Source organism: Carettochelys insculpta, chromosome 1 (genome assembly GCF_033958435.1).
Source record: "Carettochelys insculpta isolate YL-2023 chromosome 1, ASM3395843v1, whole genome shotgun sequence".
NCBI classification, from domain to species: Eukaryota; Metazoa; Chordata; order Testudines; family Carettochelyidae; genus Carettochelys; species Carettochelys insculpta.
Genome location: NC_134137.1, coordinates 68,708,926 through 68,727,133, shown reverse-complemented (window position 1 = coordinate 68,727,133; position 18,208 = coordinate 68,708,926).

Below are 18,208 nucleotides of genomic sequence, written 5' to 3'. Positions count from 1 at the left end.
CAAAGGAGTAGGCCATAGTACTCAAAAATTAAAGGTCTGCATTCTTAAACATAGAAACGTAAACACCTGAGTACAAAGGGAGACATCTGAATTGGAGTTCATTCTCAATTACAATACTTTACACCTCAGACTCAACAAAGATATCAATTACCTTACCCATTACAAGGACAGTTTCCCCATCTTTGATATTCATAGTGATCCCAGGCAGCCCGTTTAACTCACTAGACACTTACAGTATGTATTTTCTTCCCTTTCTTTCCCACCTTCTGTCCTACCTCGCTGATCAGGTTTTTTTTTCGATCTTTCTGTTAAATCTTCTTTGTCTCAGTCATCATTTATCAGAATTTCCAGACCTGAAGAAGTGGGTCTGTCCCACGAAAGCTCATCACCTAATAAATTATTTTGTTAGTCTTCAAAGTACTCCAGGACTGCTTGTTTGTTTTGTGAAGACTACAACTAGTTAATCAAGGGCTCTGTTCTGACTCCAACTATGTACCTGTGAAAATGAAGAACCTCTCTCTTTGGCTGTGTCTACACTTGCGAAAAACTTCAAAATGGCCATGCTCAGGGCCAAATCGAAGAATACTAATGAGGCTCTGAAATGAATATTCAGTGCCTCATTAGCATGCCACCAGCTGCGGCGCTTTGAAAGTGCCATGTTTCACTCGCATGCGGCTCATCTACACAGGGGTCGTTTTCTAAAGGAGCCTGCAAACGTCAAAATCCCCTTATCCCTATCAGCTGATGTAGCCTTTATGTCTCTATACAGGTGCTGGGGGTATTGCCATACTCTTTGTCTGGACGTGGTTTTCATTATATACAGGGTTTAAGACTTGGTTCAATCGCCACTATAAAAACTGTTCCTGCACTTATTGAATCTACCCAGAATCTGGGTTTAAGCATCATCAGCCCAGGCCTTTCCAGAGCACCTAGGTGGGGAGAGTCAGAAACAACTGGTGAATGGGCAAAGTTTTGGCTCCATCCTCTATCTTAGTGATGGGGAACCTATAGCCTTTGGGCTGGATCTGGCTTGTGGCTTGGCTTGATCCAGCCTGCAAGGCTTGGTGCCCCACATGTGGCTAGAGAACCAGCAATGGTGCCCCACTGCTGAGGGGAGAGCTCCAAGTCTTCTAGGCCAGATCAAAACAAGCCACAGGCCAGACAAGGCCTGCAGGCTCTGCCTGGGAGGCAGGAGGAGAAGGCTCTTCACGTTGCCATTCCTGCTCCCCGGCTGGGAGAACGGAAGTGCAGGGAGGCTAGGTCCCTTCATGGGCTTGCAGGCTCCAACCTGTTAGTTCCCATTGGCCATGATTCATGGCCAATGGGAGCAGTGGGAGGCCATATCTGCACGTGGAGGGGGATGCAGAGACACTTGTGCCCCCTGGGAGCTGTGCTAGTTAGGTGCCCCAATCCTCTGTCCCCTCCCACACTCCACTCCCATCCCCCCTTGCCCCTCAACTCCCACCCAGACCCCACACTCCTACCTCCAGCCCCTTCCTCACCCCCATCCACCCAGACCCCATACTGCCACTCCACTCAGCACCTACCTCTCCCTCCCAGCCGCCCCCCACCCTCAGCCCAGCCTGATCCTGCACCCAGCCATCCTCCTAGACCCTGAACCTCCATCCCCAGCCCACTCCCAGCAGGCCCCTCCCACACACTGAACTCATTTTTGGCCTCCCCCAGAGCCTGGGGACACAAATCTACTAGACCCTGGCCACCAGAAGATTTAATCCAGCCTTAGGAGGAAGCCCTGTGCCTGCAGTGGATGGGGAGCTGTGGCAGCCCCCAGTGGTTAACCATAATCAGTAAGTCTCATCAGTTTTGGGTTAGGCTTACCTGTTTACCAGTTAACCATTAACCTCCATAGTCCCAACCCACAGCTGGAGAGCTACTGATCTGGGAATCTACGGCCTGAGTATTCTTCCTGGGAGAAAGCAAGAAGGAGAGGGTTTGTGATGCAAAGTGTGTTTGAAGCACAGTGCATTCAGGGAGTAGTGAGCTTCTACACCATTCTTTGCACAGGGCTATGTGAGGCCACGCTCCAGTGCCAAGGAGACTGAGGAATTATTTAGAGTGCTGCCTGGAGGTACAGTTAGAAGTAACAAGATTAAATTAAGAAAAGAAAAACAGGATGCCGTGAAAAATCACATGACACTGAAATGTTTGTATTCAGTTACAAAGAAGTGGAGTAAGCATCATCTTCTTGGACTTTTAAAACTAGACTGGAGGAGGTGCCAGAAAATGTACTGCGGGGACAAAAGCCCATTGGCAGAAGGATGGGCTATCAGGTTGTTTGCAAGTTTTTTCCATTTTTCATTTCTATGATTCCACAAGTCAAAAAATCCGAGATTGTTTCCGCCAGCTGCAAACCACCACTTGCTGTCTCCCAAAGGCCCTGACAAAGACAGCAGAAAATCCTCATCTTCCACATTACAAGAGCTTTAGGATTTTTCTTTGGCTTTCTGCCATTGTCTCTTGTGGGAACCCAGAGCAATGAGGCAGTGCCACAACCCAGATGTCATTAATTCATTAATTCCAAGAGACAGTCCCCTGGGGTCAGACTCCTGCTGAAAGTTCTCCAATTAGGAAGCTTACCTTATACTTTTGCCTCTGCAAATCCATTTGGGAAGGTGAACCTAAAACATTTTAGTCATTGTGCCTTCTAGTTAAATTGCTGGAAAGCCTGGGATGTGGGGAGTGATTCCTAGTTATATAACAGAGTCCAGCACTTGGACTGATCAAGTTTTACTGATCAAGTTTCCAGATAAATTTTCTGGCTCTTTGCATTCTTCTTTCCGCAGCATTAGCCCCAGGAAGCGCTCTGCTATCAAAGTCCGGTTATTAATCAGCAACAATTTTAAGCTAAGTCTGTAGTGACCCTGAGACAACATCATTCAAATGCCTGTTTCTGCCATTTCAGTGACAGTCTGGGATGGTGTCCTGTTTCAATATCAAATGAAATTAAGTGATATCAGCGAAAGCTGGAGAAGAGAAAATATCATCATAAAACTGCACAGACAAAGCCCCGCTGGATCCTGCGCTTGAGCCCTCTGGTTCCTGAGCATTTCAGCACAAGCAAAGCTCAGGTCCACTGTAGCCAGACAGAACCCCCTGCCTTTTTCTCTACTCCATCTTGTCTCTCCTGGGTGCTTCAGAGCACCAAAGGGTTAAAAGAAACAGCTCAGCCCTCGAATACCCAAGAGCGCAGAGGTGCTTATCTCAGCCATAGTCTTTTGAATGCTCCAGCTCAAGAGACAATGGGCTAATAAACAGCCAAGCCTCGGACTGCCCTTGGTTAATTACCATCAGTTGATTCACCTACACAAATGTCCCAGACAGAGGAAAAGTCTCCAGCCCGTAAAGAAAGAATGCCCTAAAATTATCTCCACCCCACAGGTGTGAACCAGCCCTGTGAGAACTAGTGTCTCAGATGAGTTAATTCAATTGACACTGTTTTGGATAAGGAAGAAGCATACGTGACCCAATGGGTATAAAGAAGTGCCTGGCAGACCCCCTAATTGAGCTCCAATTACCCCTACTTGCCGGTCAGGAGGGTCGTTGCCTCCCGAGGTCCTAGTTATTTATTGCTTCTTCCCGAGGGATTGAGTGAAACTCTGGCCACGCCACGTTGGTAATGCAGGGGTGAGAATAAGACCTGTGAAGTGTATTGCTTTCCTTTTGTTTTCTTTGTGCACATTCAATAATAGATCTATGAATTGTTACATGCTAGCTATAGACAACTAAAGAACAAAGTGTAAACCTTGTAATCTTTGTAACAAAGTATAAAATCTTGTAAGCTTGCAACAAAGTATCTATCTATCTATCTATCTATCTATCTATCTATCGATCTATCTTGTAATCTTGTAACCATAAGAGCTTAACTCTTTTAGTTAAATAAACAAGTAATTGGTTAAGTGGTAACTAACTCTTCCTGTTACTGTGCAAACTGAACACAAAACAAAGAACCCAGCTGCTTTTCAGCTGTAATAGCCTGGTCACTGGTGGGGCGTATTGAGAGCTGAGCGCTGAGTCGTGGTGCCTTCACGGAGCACACTCTTGGGGCACTTGTCAGCGTCCCTGGCTGCCCGCTGCGAAGGGACCTCGTCCTAGCAGTTGAAGACATGGGTGTAGGGGCTCTCAGTACAACCTGTGGGGCACCCGTCAGCCTTCTTGGCTGCCTGCTGAGAAGGGACTCCATCCTAGCAGTTGACGACTCGGGTGTTAGGACCCTGGGGCACTCATCAGCCTGCCTGGGCTACCCGCTGCAAAGGGGCTGTCTGTCCTAGCAGTTAAAGACTCGGATGAAAATAAGGGCATAGGTGGTATCTCACCTGACCATCGGCTAACATCCACCCTTACCAATGCAGACACAAGGAGCAAAGATGGTACAAATTCTGACAGAGAGAGTCTGGGATACAAGCTCAGGAGCCCACTTTGCTGCCCTGCTTCTGTATTCTTGCCAGCCTCCTCTGATCTACATTCAACCCTTGTTCCCAGTTACCACTCTGCTGCTGATCCTTGCCTCATCTCCAGCTCCCGCGCCATGCTCCTCTCTGACCATTGGCTACCAGGCCTGGCTCTGATCCTGGCACATCTTCTGGTTACCAGAACCAACTTAGACTCCCAACCATTTAGCCCAGCCCTTCCTATAGGGACAGATTGCCTGTGCCCAGTTCCTAGCAGTAACCTGCTGCCATGAGAGGATCTGACTTTATCACTTGCAGATGAATTTCCCTGCAATGCTATACAACAGCCTTTGCTGAGGGAAAGACTCCTTCAGGATTCAAGGGGAGGTCCCGGGGGCCACACTTATGAGTTAGGGGAGCCCAAGCAAGTATGAGAACCTACCCTCCCAAAGATTTGAACCAAGCCATGTGTTGACTCCAGATCTGCTTCAGCTGCCAGAGCTGGGTCAGACAATTCTCATGCCTTCTCCCACCCCTCCAGAGATAATGATTGGGTATCAGATGTGGGTCCTGCTAGTGCCCAGCTACTCTGCTTATGCTTAAGTTATCCCTAAGTTAGGTACCTGGAAGATGGAGAAAGTCTCTGACTTTGAGTAGTCATAGCTCCTTTCTGATCAGCATCTGCAGCATCAGTGGTGGTGAATAGCCAGATTCTGACTTCTCCTGGAGGTGGGTAGCAGCCTCAGCAGCAGTGGAAGCAGGAGAGAGGCGTTCCCTCCACCGCAGCCCATCCTTTCAGCCCTGTATCAAACCAAAGCAGTGAAGAAGTGGACCCCATGTTGATTGCACAACATCTCAATGCAGAACTGATTAATACTATAATTGTTAAACCTCTCTAGGGTCCCCTTTGCAGTCTGCTTAGACCACTGCCATATAATGGGCAACCTGTTAGACAGCCGTCCGGGCTACGTGTGCTTAAAGAACACATCTGTTTCGAGAACAGTAATCATTCTCTTTCAGGACCTAGGGCATATTTATTAAACACAGTCAGCAGTCTGTGCCCCTGGTTAGCATGTGTTACTCGGGAACAGGTATGAACAGGCAGCTGGTCCTCTGGCACAGCTTGCTCCCTATTTAACACCTTCTAGGTTTACTGGCTGAAAAAGTGAAGTAGCCATTAGGTGAGACACATCCAGCATCTGCCCATTCCAGACTCCAGATCAGGAAAAGCACAGGTATTCTTCCCCATAGTAAAAACATTTGCTAAACATCCTGAGCCAGATCCTGAACTGGTGTACCTTCTGGCTGGCAATGTATCACTAAATCACCCAGTTTCACATTCTGTGTATCATAGGCCACTAAATATCACCCCCCCACCCCCACCCCCACCAAAAAAAAAAGCCAGTTGACAGCAGTTGAGGATTTGTCTCCTTTACTGTTCAAGAAAGCAGAGACCGTTCAGCACGCATCCACTTCCACACCTGTGGAATTTGGGGGGTTGCTGGTTTCATTGTTTGTAGGATCATAGACTCATAGAATCCTAGGGCTGGAAGGGACCTCAGGAGGTCATTGAGTCCAGCCCCCTGCCCAAAGCAGGACCAACCCTAACTAAATCATCCCAGCCAGCATCATTAAGACTGATAATGGGGAGGGGATAAAGGAGGCATTTGCCGCCAGGCCTCTTTGAACAGTACAGCAGTGCAGCTCTGGCTGTCTGGGGTTGTCAGGGAGTTGGGAGACAGGCCAGCACTGTGATGCTGAAAGCTGACAGTCCTTGGCCCCGCCCCTTCCACTCGTGGTTCTGCCTCTTCCAGGCACAGAGCTGAGTCCCCACTTCCAGCTTGCCCTGAGGCCTACGGTGCCTGTCAGCTCTGCTGAGGATCACATCCTATTTCAAGCAGATAAAATTTGTCCTGTTTGTCTTTACATTTTTGCTCTGGAAGTTGTAGAATTTAAGGCCGGAAGATATCACCAAATCATCCGGTTCACATTCTGTGTGTCATAGGCCATTAAACCTCACCCAACCCCCAGCAAAGCCAAGCAGCTAGAATTAGATCCAAGTAATAGTGCCTTCAGGAGACTAAACTATTGTTTGTCACAGGCAGTAAACAGGAGGCCCTGCAGGGGCAGGGAACTGATCAGAGGAGAGATGCCCAGCTGGTGCAAGTAACCTCATACCACCAGCTGCACAGGAAGGTGAAAACAACCAAAGTTTATTCCTAATCTGATGTGAGGAAAACTCGTCGCTGACCCCACATATAGCGACCAGTTAGACCCCCAAGCATGTGAATAAGACACACCAGTGAGTGACAATTTGCAAAACAGCATTGACAGAACAATCAGTCGGATGACACAGACATAACAGCAGTGGTGCTAGAACATTTTTAATAGTGGGAAGGGCTGTGAGCCAGCCCTCTTACCCCTCTCCCCCTCCTCAAGCTGGGGCCAGGAGCAAAGCTGGGGCTGGCCACCAGGACCTCAGGAGCAGGGCTGGCAGGGGAGACGCTCAGGTGTGGGGCCAGCAGCAGAGACCCTGGGTGCAGGGCTGGCAGCCAGGACCCTCAGGAATGGGGTTGACAGCAGAGCCCCAGGAGCTGGAGCATAAGCCAACATCCCACATGGGGGTCTAGAAACAGAGCCCTGGGCATGGAGCCAGGATCCCGCATATGAGGAGAGCAAAGTCCTCGGTAAAATTCTGCAGCCTTAGGTCCTGCAACTATTTATATTAGCTCATCTGGTTCATCCATCTGCCATTGCTGAACCGTTCCCCACAATCCATTCTCTAGAGCTTTGTCCTGGTTTAACACTGGTCGGGTGGGGTTTTGAGGTTGGGCGAGTAAGGTCTCTGTTTTAATAACTCTCATTTATATCAAGAGTGTACCAGTTACACCAAACTTATTAGCTGGAACATTTAAGCATAGCAGAAGAAATGGGTCCTGAGGAGGGATTAGAAGGAAAACAGGCAGGATGATGTCCTATATGCATGCTTTGGGGTTGGAAAGCTCCGAGTTTGCCCTCATCTTTCAGCCTGGAATGAAAAAGGGTCAGTGTTCAGCACGTGTGCAAGCCCGAGTCCCTTGCCACACAAACAGAGCTCTGTTTCAGCTGTAAGGATCCTTCCACGGTGGCTTTACCTGTCCTCAAGGAAAATGTTTTATCAAAGTTTAAATAATTAAACAAACCACATAACATGAAAATCTCAAACTGATCTTTAAAATGCATTATCCAAAGGAGCCGAGAAAATTCTTCCTACTGCTCAGTGCTTTCCACTCTGTGTACCCCTTGCTGGCATTAGCTGATTAATTACATGCAGGAAAGAGACCACCCTGTTGCATCCCAGAGCCATCAGAGTAAAGAAGAAACCAGTTACATCAGTTTCTCAAACCAGTATTACCACAGCTGGGGGCCAGGTTCCTGCAGTGTAAACAAGGGAACGCAGAGAAGGAAACAAAGCCCTTTTCATTACACGGGAGCTGGTTTTCTAAAGGGCAATTCATTCACACAGGGGCTCATTCTGCTGCTAGGCAAAGGCTAGATTTCATTTAGTCCATTTGAGGACCAAGTGAAGCCCTGATGTAATCAAGTGTAGTTCCCGCAAAAAAAGGAGTGTTGTGCTCACTCACACCAGCCCTGAATTTACCTCTCTGAGAGTCTTGTAAATGGGGAACTCTGCCACCTGAGACTATGACTTTCTCTGCTGAAGAGAGTGTGAAACTACAAGGAAGACCTTAAAGCAGCGATGGAACAGTTCTATGAGGTCTGATCTACCCAGCTACAGAACTTCACTATCTGGTCAGTCAGAACTTTCTACTGTTCAGACCGCATGAGCCACTCAAGACAGCATCACTAACTACAGTACTGTCCAGAACAGCTGCAGGAAAATTGTCTTACCTGAGAGTTTACTAGAAGGGGCTGTCATGCTTTCTGGCCAAATCCTGAATTAATCTGCCCTCTGGCTGGCCGGCCACCGCACCCCTATAATCTCACCAGGTCCCAACCTCCTGGGCTGCATCTACACTGGGAAGTTCTTTCAAAAGAAGGTTTCTTTGTTTGTTTGTTTTTAAACATCCCACAGAGCGTCTACACACACGAAGCGTTCCTTCGAAAGGAAATCAAAAAAATGTGACACTCCTTTCGATATCGCTCTTCCTTTCCCATTTCAGGGAAAGCGCCTTCTTTCAAAAGAAAACACGAGTGGATGCCCTGGGAGCCCTTCTTTCAAAAGAGCAGTCCTCAAGACACCTGATTTTTAGATCCCTGGCCTGTTCTTTCGAAAGAGCAGGGGCTGTGTGGACACTCTTTCAAAAGAGCAGCTCACTCTTTTGATCCACTTTCTTTGTGTGTGGACGCATTCTTTCGAAAGAAGTTCTTTCGGAAGAGATCTCCTGGAAGGGCTTCTTTTCAAAGTTCTTTGTAGCATAGACATAGCCCTTGTGTTCAGTCTTTTAAGCTTCCAAAGTCTCTTGCAAAGGAGAATCCATGCTGGATAGCCACCCTTCCCCAGCTACCATTAGTTTGGATCTTTACAGATAAAAAGTGTAAGTTGATAAAGCTAGAGCTATAGAGCCAGGCTTTGCAGTAGGAAGCCTCTATAGATTGGGCATAGAAGGTACACAGAGGTTCCATCAGCATTGCGCTAAAGTTTTTTCTTGACATATGGCCTCTAATTTTGCATGACTTAATATTGTTGCCTGGGGCCTGATTTCAAAAAGTTCTCTTTGACTTTAACTGGTGTTTTCACTGATGCTTAACATCATCTGAAAAACAGGCCTTAGCTGTCTCAGAATGTAACAACACAAACTAACAGCTACCTTTGAAACCAAGGACCCACACAAATACAAGAGAAGGGATGGCAAGTGATGAAAACTGGGGACTGAGTTGTAAAGTTTGGCACTCAGATTTTTTATTGGTTTCTTTGCTTTTTCAGTTGTGTCGTTTCTTAATTCCTTTTTGAAAGAAGTTCTTCTGGAAAACTGCATTTTAAGGAAGGACCTGGAGGAAGGCATGGAGGAACAGCAGATAGAGCCTGGTTTAAGAGCTGTGTGAGGCTATGTCTACACTACAAAATAAATTCAAATTTATTAAAATCCATTTTATAATGCTGGTTTTTCTAAATTCGATTTTGAGCATCCTCACTTCCCACAGGCTCCCAACAAATTCGACACATTGCTTCCACGCTGAAATCACCAAACATTGACTGTTGCAGCAGTGCATTGTGGGAACCTATCCCACAGTTCCCTCAGCCCTGCATTCTGAGCAAGGACCAGTGCTGTCACTTTCCCAGGTCCGGCAGCTTGGGGAACCCAGAAAACTGACAGCGCAGCAGCCCTCGTCAATTTCCCAGCTCCCACTAGTACAGTAAACCCTCCATTTACTGGACTAATAGGGCCTTCCATTCTTCCCCCTATTCCCTTAAATGTGAGGGTTTACTTCCCCTCCCCACAGGCTCCCCCAGCCCCAGCCCCAGCCAACTTCCCCTCCCAAAAAACCCTCATAAGAACATAAGAATGGCCATACTGGGTCAGACCAAAGGTCCATCAAGCCCAGCATCCCATCTGCCGACGGGTCCATCAAGCCCAGCATCCCATCCCCTCCTGACCCCCCCCCCGAAAAAAGCACCCAAAACACTCCTGTCTCCCACCAAAAAACCCTCTGTAAAAAATGCAAACCCCTGCCACTCACCAGCTCCAGTGGAAAAGCTGCTGGAGCCCATTGGCTGAGGGTGCCTGCTTGCAGATGGCTATGGGTGCCTGTGGGGTGGGTGCCTGTCCCTGGGTGTCTGGCCCTACATGTGGCTCAAGCTGCCTGGCTGCAGGGTGTCTGGCCCCGAGTGCAGCTCGAGCTACCCAGCCGCCAGGTGCCCGGCCCCAACCATAGGAGTGCAGCAGCCTGGTCAGTGTCCCAGCTTCCATGAGTAGCCAGGAGCTGGGAGCCAGGTGCAGCACGCACAGCTTTGTCGGATAGATAGGGAACACGTGTGGAGGCTAATAAATTCGATTTTAGGATGTGGTGCTTCCACTCCGGCCTTTAATCAAACTTCTCAAATCGAGCTTGATGCTATACCCGTCAGGTAACCACGATTTTGTAATCTCAAATTTTGTGCACCCTAAATTGAGCTAATGGTATTTTCAGTGAAGACAGTCACCTGGTAACATCGAGCTAACAGCCTTAAAATTCAAATTTATCTCGGAGTGTAGATGCAGCCTAAAAGAAGTGAGAGGAGTAGAAAAGAAAGAACAATACACTAAAATCAATGGCACAGGGTGTCACACAGGCAAAAAATACTCCAGGGATATTCAGAAGTGCAAGTACAGGGTACATTTCAGGAGACTGCATCTGGGAGATATTCTGGCATTGCAAATGCTTCGTTTGGAATATTGCTTTGAGTCTTGTCATTACATCATTAGAAGAATAGTGCAGAGATCTGAAAGGGGAACAGGACTAATACATAGGTGCTGTCTAATGAGAAAAACAGACAGCATTGGCATGTCCTACAGAGGAAAAAAAATTTAAAACATTCTTCTCAAAGCATAAGAAGCCTCTGGGAAAGGGAGAGATTGATACCTCTAAGCTGTTTTAGATGAGACTAGCCTACAAGCAATTTACACAGAATGGCTAGCAAACAGAACACATTGCATTGTCAAAGGCAGGAATAGAGGCATGTGATGTCAATCAGTTATTTGATTTTTGATCTTTGGGTCAAGGAAAACAGAAGGCACAGCTACAAGCTAAATTTGGGGACATAAGATGACATATGGGTTGCTTTGATTCAACCTTGGGGGAAAGCAAATCAATCCTTAGTGTCCCAGAGTTAAAAAGAGCATACTTTGATGCTCAGTGCCCCTTATGTCCTTATCTTGTTCCAAGAGATGAGAAGGCGGCTTCAGGTTTTTAAGGCTACACGAGAGCCCTATTTCAAAATAAGATATTACAAAATGGCCACTATACAATGTCTTATTTCAAAATAAAACAGCCGCACAAAATGCATTTCCAAATAGCACCCAGATATCTCAAAATAGCACTTTCAGGTCCAGAGCACCATTTTGAAATAGTGCCATTGGAGCCCATTATGGCCTGTTTCTAAATAGGCACTATTCCTCATGAAATGAGGTTTACTGGAAAATAGTGCACATGTTATTACAGGCTGCCAAAGTTATTTCGAAATAACTGCTCTTATTTCAAGACAACGTGGCCATGTAGAAATAGCCTAACTGTCCTGAACCTATCTAACCACTTCTTACTGGGCTAATACTGTAGAATGTTATTACTACAATATATTGTAGTTTTGGCTGTACAATATTTGGGATCTATTATAGCTCCAGAAACTAAACCTTAGAGAGCAGTTCTGTTCAGAAGGGCAACAGTGACAATGTTGCATAATCTCAGTACCTTCTAGATCAAATTTTCTTAATTTGTAAGTAACAATTTTTTTTCTAATTGCCAACCCTGTCACTCATCTTGATATATGACAACTGGGGTAGGTTTGTCCAGGTGTCACAACCATAATACTGACCCAAGCAACACGCATTACAGTCCTACACTCCAGTTGCACCTTCATACTAATAGTACATGAAGATTATAGAAAGGGAGTCAAAGGAAGACAATCAGAGCAAAAGGCAGCAGGAGGTCTCTGAGAACAATGGTAGAATAAAGCAAAGGGGAAGCGACAACATAATATGGGAATTAGGAAAGTGGGTGGACAGAAGAAACTGGGGTTAACAGAGAAGAGGAGGAAGTGAGATGCTGCCCTTCAAAGACAGAAAGTGAGGCTAGACCAAAGGAAAAAAGGAAAGTGGATGATCATAAAAGAGAGTTATTTTCAGCATCTCTAGCTAAATATTGCAATTCGTGTAGTCCTTTCTGCATGCAGCAATGGTAAGCTTCCCTTAAAACCCTTTGCACTGCACTATGTAGGCCAGGGCAAACCTTTTACGTCGGGCCCCACTTTTCATCCCTGCAATTAGCAGGGGCCCCCAACCTGTCTAATTGAATCCAAACTGACAGGAATTCAGTGATGTTCATATGAAAGAAAAACAAAAAAACAAAAACTTTATTAATCAGTATGTAAATGTGAATGCACATACACAAAAACTAACATATTTCAACATTTTAAATTAGATGGATGAGCCTGAAACCCCCCACTGATCTAAGCACAGGAAGGATAAAACATGGACACATGCTCATGCCAGAACTTTCTTATAACTAATTGTATTTTCCCTAATAAACAATTTATTTTTGAAGAAATTTTTGTAGATGACATGAGTTCCCTGGTAAATGTGATCTGTTTTCCCCACCAAATGGATTATTTTCACACACATGGCTTTTGCATGCAAACTACTGCAAAGCTTTCTCAAGCATCTTTTGTGTCCCTCAAATACCCAAGGAAAATATAATAATGCCATAGCTTTTTGCATCTTTACAATCATTCCAAGGTTACCTCTTGAATTACACAATTTGCCCAGAATGGAGAGTAGATAAGGTACTCTGGCCTTTTGCAGTAAAACTGTCTCTGAGAATCACAACAGTCCTAAGAAGACCAAATTTGTCGGTCTTCTTTGGTAAGATATAGGGCCTGCCTCAACATCAAGTTTCTTTCTTTATGCTGGTACAAGCCACTGGGTAACAGAGTAATGAATCACACATACAGTGTCTCCTGGAAATTTTTGTTATCAATCGAATGTAGATTTCAAACACACATTTCTGGCACTTGGAGACTTTGCAGTAACATACACAAAGCTACAATAAAAATATTGAAAGATTTAACTCATCCAGCTCACAAGAACTTATGGCCATATATTTCTCATGTGTTACCCTTCTTCTTTAACTGAACTTTTTATAGGTCTGAAGAAAATAGAAAAACATTTCCTTGAAACAAGCTGGTACTTTCAAATGAGCAACAACACATTCGTTGTTACAGTCTAAATGCTCTGGAATGCTTTTCAGTCCAGGGGACAATGGTATTAGACTATCAAATGACTCATACAAGACTATTATTATGACTGTTAGTCTGAGAAAGTTGGTTCAATCCAGCTGAGCATACACACATTGTTTAGAGAGAAGACTGCTTTCAAACATTAGTGTCATTACCTTCTTTATTACGAGCGAAGGATTCACCAGTAAAGGCAAGTCACGTTTTTATCCTAAGTCCTGCAAACACTGTCTGTTATGCTGGTCTTTACATTCCACAGTAGGCTATGGAGTTGCTGAATGGTAAACCATCTGTAGTGCTTTTACATCTGTGCAAAATCTTCTTTTATCTGTTGTCACTTAATCAGTCATGTGGCAAAAATGTTCCTTTACCCTTTTGTGCACGGGCAAGCACACACACAAGACAGCATTTCAGAGTGAAAGTTGTAAGCAGGGCCCTTCCAAATTCTCAGTCTATTTGGGGCAATCTCACAGTCAAAGATTTTAAAAATCATAAATTTTGTGATTTCAACTATTTAAATCTGAATTTCATGGTGCTATATGTGTAAGGGTCCTGATCCAAAGTGGAGTTGGAAGGGATCACTGATACTCTTACTTATACGTAAAAAAAGGTAATTGGAGATACACATCTACTAGAACTGGAAGGGATCTTAGGCAATCATCTAGCCCAGGCCCCTGCTCCCTAGGCAGGGCCAAGCACCAACCCTGGCATTTTACCCCAATCCCTAAATGGCCTTTTTCAAGGATTGAGCTCACAACCCTGAGTTTAGCAAGCCAAGGCTCAAACCACTGAGCTATGCCTCCCCTACTGTTGTGTTGTTTTGGGCAGCATACTGCCTTCACAGCTGGGCAGGTGGAGAGCTGCAGCTACTAGTTGGGAGCCCAGCTCTGATGGCAGAGCCAATCCCAGCACCAGTGCCAAGCTAAGAATGACATTTTATAGCACTGCCACCCTTCTGCGCTACTGCCTGCAAAGGGGAGCCCTCAGTTAGTAGCTGCCACTCTTCAGCAGCCCTGCTCTGAAGGCAGCAGTCCTTCCACAATGCTGCTGGTTCCATGCTACCACAGGGAATCAGGACCAAAGGAATTCACTCAGAAGGAGCCATTGACCTTTCCAGTGAAGTTCTCGTCTCCCAGACATTTTTACACAGAAGATGAACCTGCATCTAAAATGGAAGTTCAAGATCAAAGGCTGGAATTCTCGCATTTTGCCAAGGTAGACATATCAATGCACAAGATTTTGGGGTGACAAAATGCTTGCTAATGATGCTTATTATCAGAACTGAACTATAAACAGGATGTCATCCAACAAAAAGCAAACTATGCCTCCTTTTAAAATCACACATAACACTTTTGATCTAATGAGCTGCGATGATGTTTATTTTCAGCACCATCTAGGCTTGTTAATATTCTTATAAAATCTGATTGATAATGACAGAAATTGACAGCGAGAATCAGCCTGTGTTCAAGGAGAGGGAAAATTCTGATTTAGTCTCTCAGATTCATTTCTTAACAATGTGGTGGCATAATGCCCAATAGTTCTTGATTTTACTCTAACTTTGGACAACTTGATATTTATTGAGCTACTAGTTATGGCAGTGATGGGTTCTGAAGAAATGAGAAAAGACAAAGATTTGTGCATTTATGGAACAAGAGTCAGAGAAGAGAGGTTAATTGTGGTGGCCAGATTCTGCTGTCCTTTGGCTATACTGCATGTTGTCTTTTGCCTACAAAACTCCTGCAGGCTACAATGGGACTTACGGACAAAGAGCTTTATGATCTAGGCTCAGGTGTTCTGATTGGCTAAGAACTTGGAAGGATTAGATGCTGCAGTGTTGTTTCACAAGAAATTGATTATGCCTGTGATGGCGAGTCTAGAGGAGCTGGAGAGACGAGGACACTCATCTTCAACTACAACAAGAAGTCCTGTGGCACCTTATAGACTAACAGATTGTGCTCCAAAATATCTGTTCGTTGAAGATGAGTATCAGAGGGGTAGCGGAGTTAGTCTGTATCTTCAAAAACAAGAAGAAGTTCTGTGGCACCTCATAGACTGACAGATATTTTGGAGCATAAGCTTTGTCTGATGAAGCAGGTCTTTGCCCACAAAAGCTTATGCTCCAAAGTATCTGTTAGTTTATAAGGTGCCACGGGACTTCATCTTCAGCCGTGGAACTAAACACCACCACAGTCCTCGCAACCTTTCATTCCTACTGCAACGGGAATTTTTTTACCCTTGCCTTTTCTCATATAAACACGCAAAACAGTGTTCCTACACAGGGGTGCCATTCATGGGGGACTAGAGGGTCTCTTGTCCTCCCTCCGCCCCGAAGCTTGAATTCCCCTGAAGTTCTAACTTGAGGGTCTGCCTAACGCACATACCTTAGCTCTGGGCTTCACTCAGCTTTGTGCTGGGTCAGGGAGTTTTCTTATAAACAGAGGGTGTCAGAAGGCTTATCATTCAAGTCATTGAAGGGTTGTTAGGTGATCACGAAAACACGACCAGGTACTCCACTTAAAAGACAGGGAAAAAGAATAGGCATAAATCAGGTATGGGGAACCTTTTTCGGCTTGGAAGCCACTGACCCACAGGAAAATCAGTCAGGGACCATGCAAGCAAGAAGGAAAGCAAACAACCAACAACCCAAAAGCTCCACCTCAGCTGGTCCCCAACTGAAGAACAGAAAACAAGACACTCCCCTCACTCACTAGCCCCACAGCCTAAGGGAGCCAGGGCTAGCAGATTTGTGCCCTGCTCCCCAAGCTCTGGGATGGGACCAAAAACAAGGGGTTCAGTGTGGGAGGGAGCTGCCAGGAAGCGGGTTTGGTGTACGTGGCCTGGGAGGGTGATAGGGTGCAGAAGCAGGCTGGAAGTGGGCAATTTGGAGGGAGTGGTGTGGAGGAGTGGGCTGAGCTGGGGGTTTGAGTAAGAGGGCATGTAGAAGTGGACTGCGGGCGGGGGCAGGGCAGGAAGGGTGCAGGTCTAGGGTACAGGAGCAGTTTGGGGTGCAGGGTCTGGGCCATAGGGACATGCTTATCTGGAGCAGCTCCTCAGGGGCTCTATGTCCCCCCCATCCCTCCCAGTTGCCTCTCCTCCACCCCACCCCGATTGGCTATAAGAGGGAAGAGGAATGGAGAGCAGCAGTACACAGAACCACTTCCCCTCCACCACCAGGTAGAATCTATGGGCCAGATCTGGCCTCAGCTTGCCTGACTCAGACCTGCAAGACGCAGGTCTCTGCACCCCCCACTCACTCCACAGCAGGCCAGATGCTGAGGAGCGGGGACAAACCTCTGGAGCCAGACCCAGGCAATCTGCTCGGGCCCACAGCCTCCATCTGGCCTGTTTTGTCAGCTATGTTAGTAAACGGGTCACCAGCTTCCGTCAAGTTTTGTTTATTGACCCCGACCTGTCCCTAACTCCGCCATGAAGCCTCTAGGGGTTCCATGCCATTCCCAAGCCTGGACAGAGGAGGGTTGGTCAGATGAGTGGCAATACGCTGACCGTGAAAAAACAATACTAATTAAATCTGATGCCAATACAGCTAAATGATAAAACAAGCCAGCTCAGACATCGCCCAGTTAAACAAGGCCCACGACACCAATGGAACGATCAGGGCTGGGTTGATAAGTTGGCTACCAAAAGAGAAGTACAACTAATACATATACTATTAATTGGAACATGGAACATCAGAACACTGTGGGCGACTGGACAGTATAGATCAGAAGGTGATTTGGGCAGTGTTAAAGTCATACGGAGCAGGTAACAGACGGATACAATTTTTGAAGGATATCAATGACAATGCAGAAGAAGTGGTGAGAACGCATGGAGAGTTGGGAAGTTGGTTTAAACAAGTAGAGGTACGAGACAAGGGGATCCAATATCGCCGAGTATCTAGAGAGAGTGATGGACAAGGTCAAAGAAGAGGTAGAAGAGACATCTGTCCATGGGATAAGAATTAACAACTAGAGATTTGCAAATAATATAGTTATAATTGAGGAAGATAAGGAGAAGCTAAGGAAAACGGTGCAGGGCTAAACAAGGAAGGGAAGCTGTAGGGGCTGATTATGAACATTGATAAAACAAACAGTGGTATTTGGAGATAAGGAAATCGGAAGGAAGATCAGTGTAGATGGGATTGAACTAGAGAATACAGAGAAGTTCGCGTATCCGGGGACCAACATAATGTATAATCTAGACTGTAAGAAGGAAACAGCAACTAGAACAGTGAAAGCAAGAGTGAGTTTGAAGGTCATGGATAACATCTGAAAAAGCAGAACGATTAGCTTAGGAATGAAGCTGAGTGTCCTGAAAACGCGTGTATTCAGCAGCACGTTGTACGGCTGTGAGACATGGGTGGTAACAAAAGATTCGAAAACCCTGGTACTCGGCATAGTGGACCATTCGAATAGGACAGGCAGACCCCACAGAGAATGAGCAGATTGGCGCAGAGCTAGTCTACAGGAACTAAGCCACTCGGTACCGGCCAGGGAAAGACGGAAGGAAATAATGAGAGAGGCATCAGACACCAGCAGGCGAGGAGCCCAGCATTGTTGTTCATGATGGTGACCTGTCCCTGACTTCTACTCATAACTGACAACACAATCTTCCCCTTCCCCACACCCGACCTCCGAGGCAGGAGGGGGCTCAGCTCCCCTCTCTCTTGGACCTTGTGCTCTCACCCCCCACCCCCTGTCACCTACTGCAGTGTCCTGCTATCTCAGGCCCATGGCAGCTGCTCAAGGACCCCCGCGCCCCGCCAGGCGGCCCCAGTGACAGCCAGCACCGGAGAGGAGCAGGCTCCGCACTTGCTTAGCCCCACACCCGCCACACCCCAGCATGGCACTGCCCGGGGACGCCGCCGCTGACA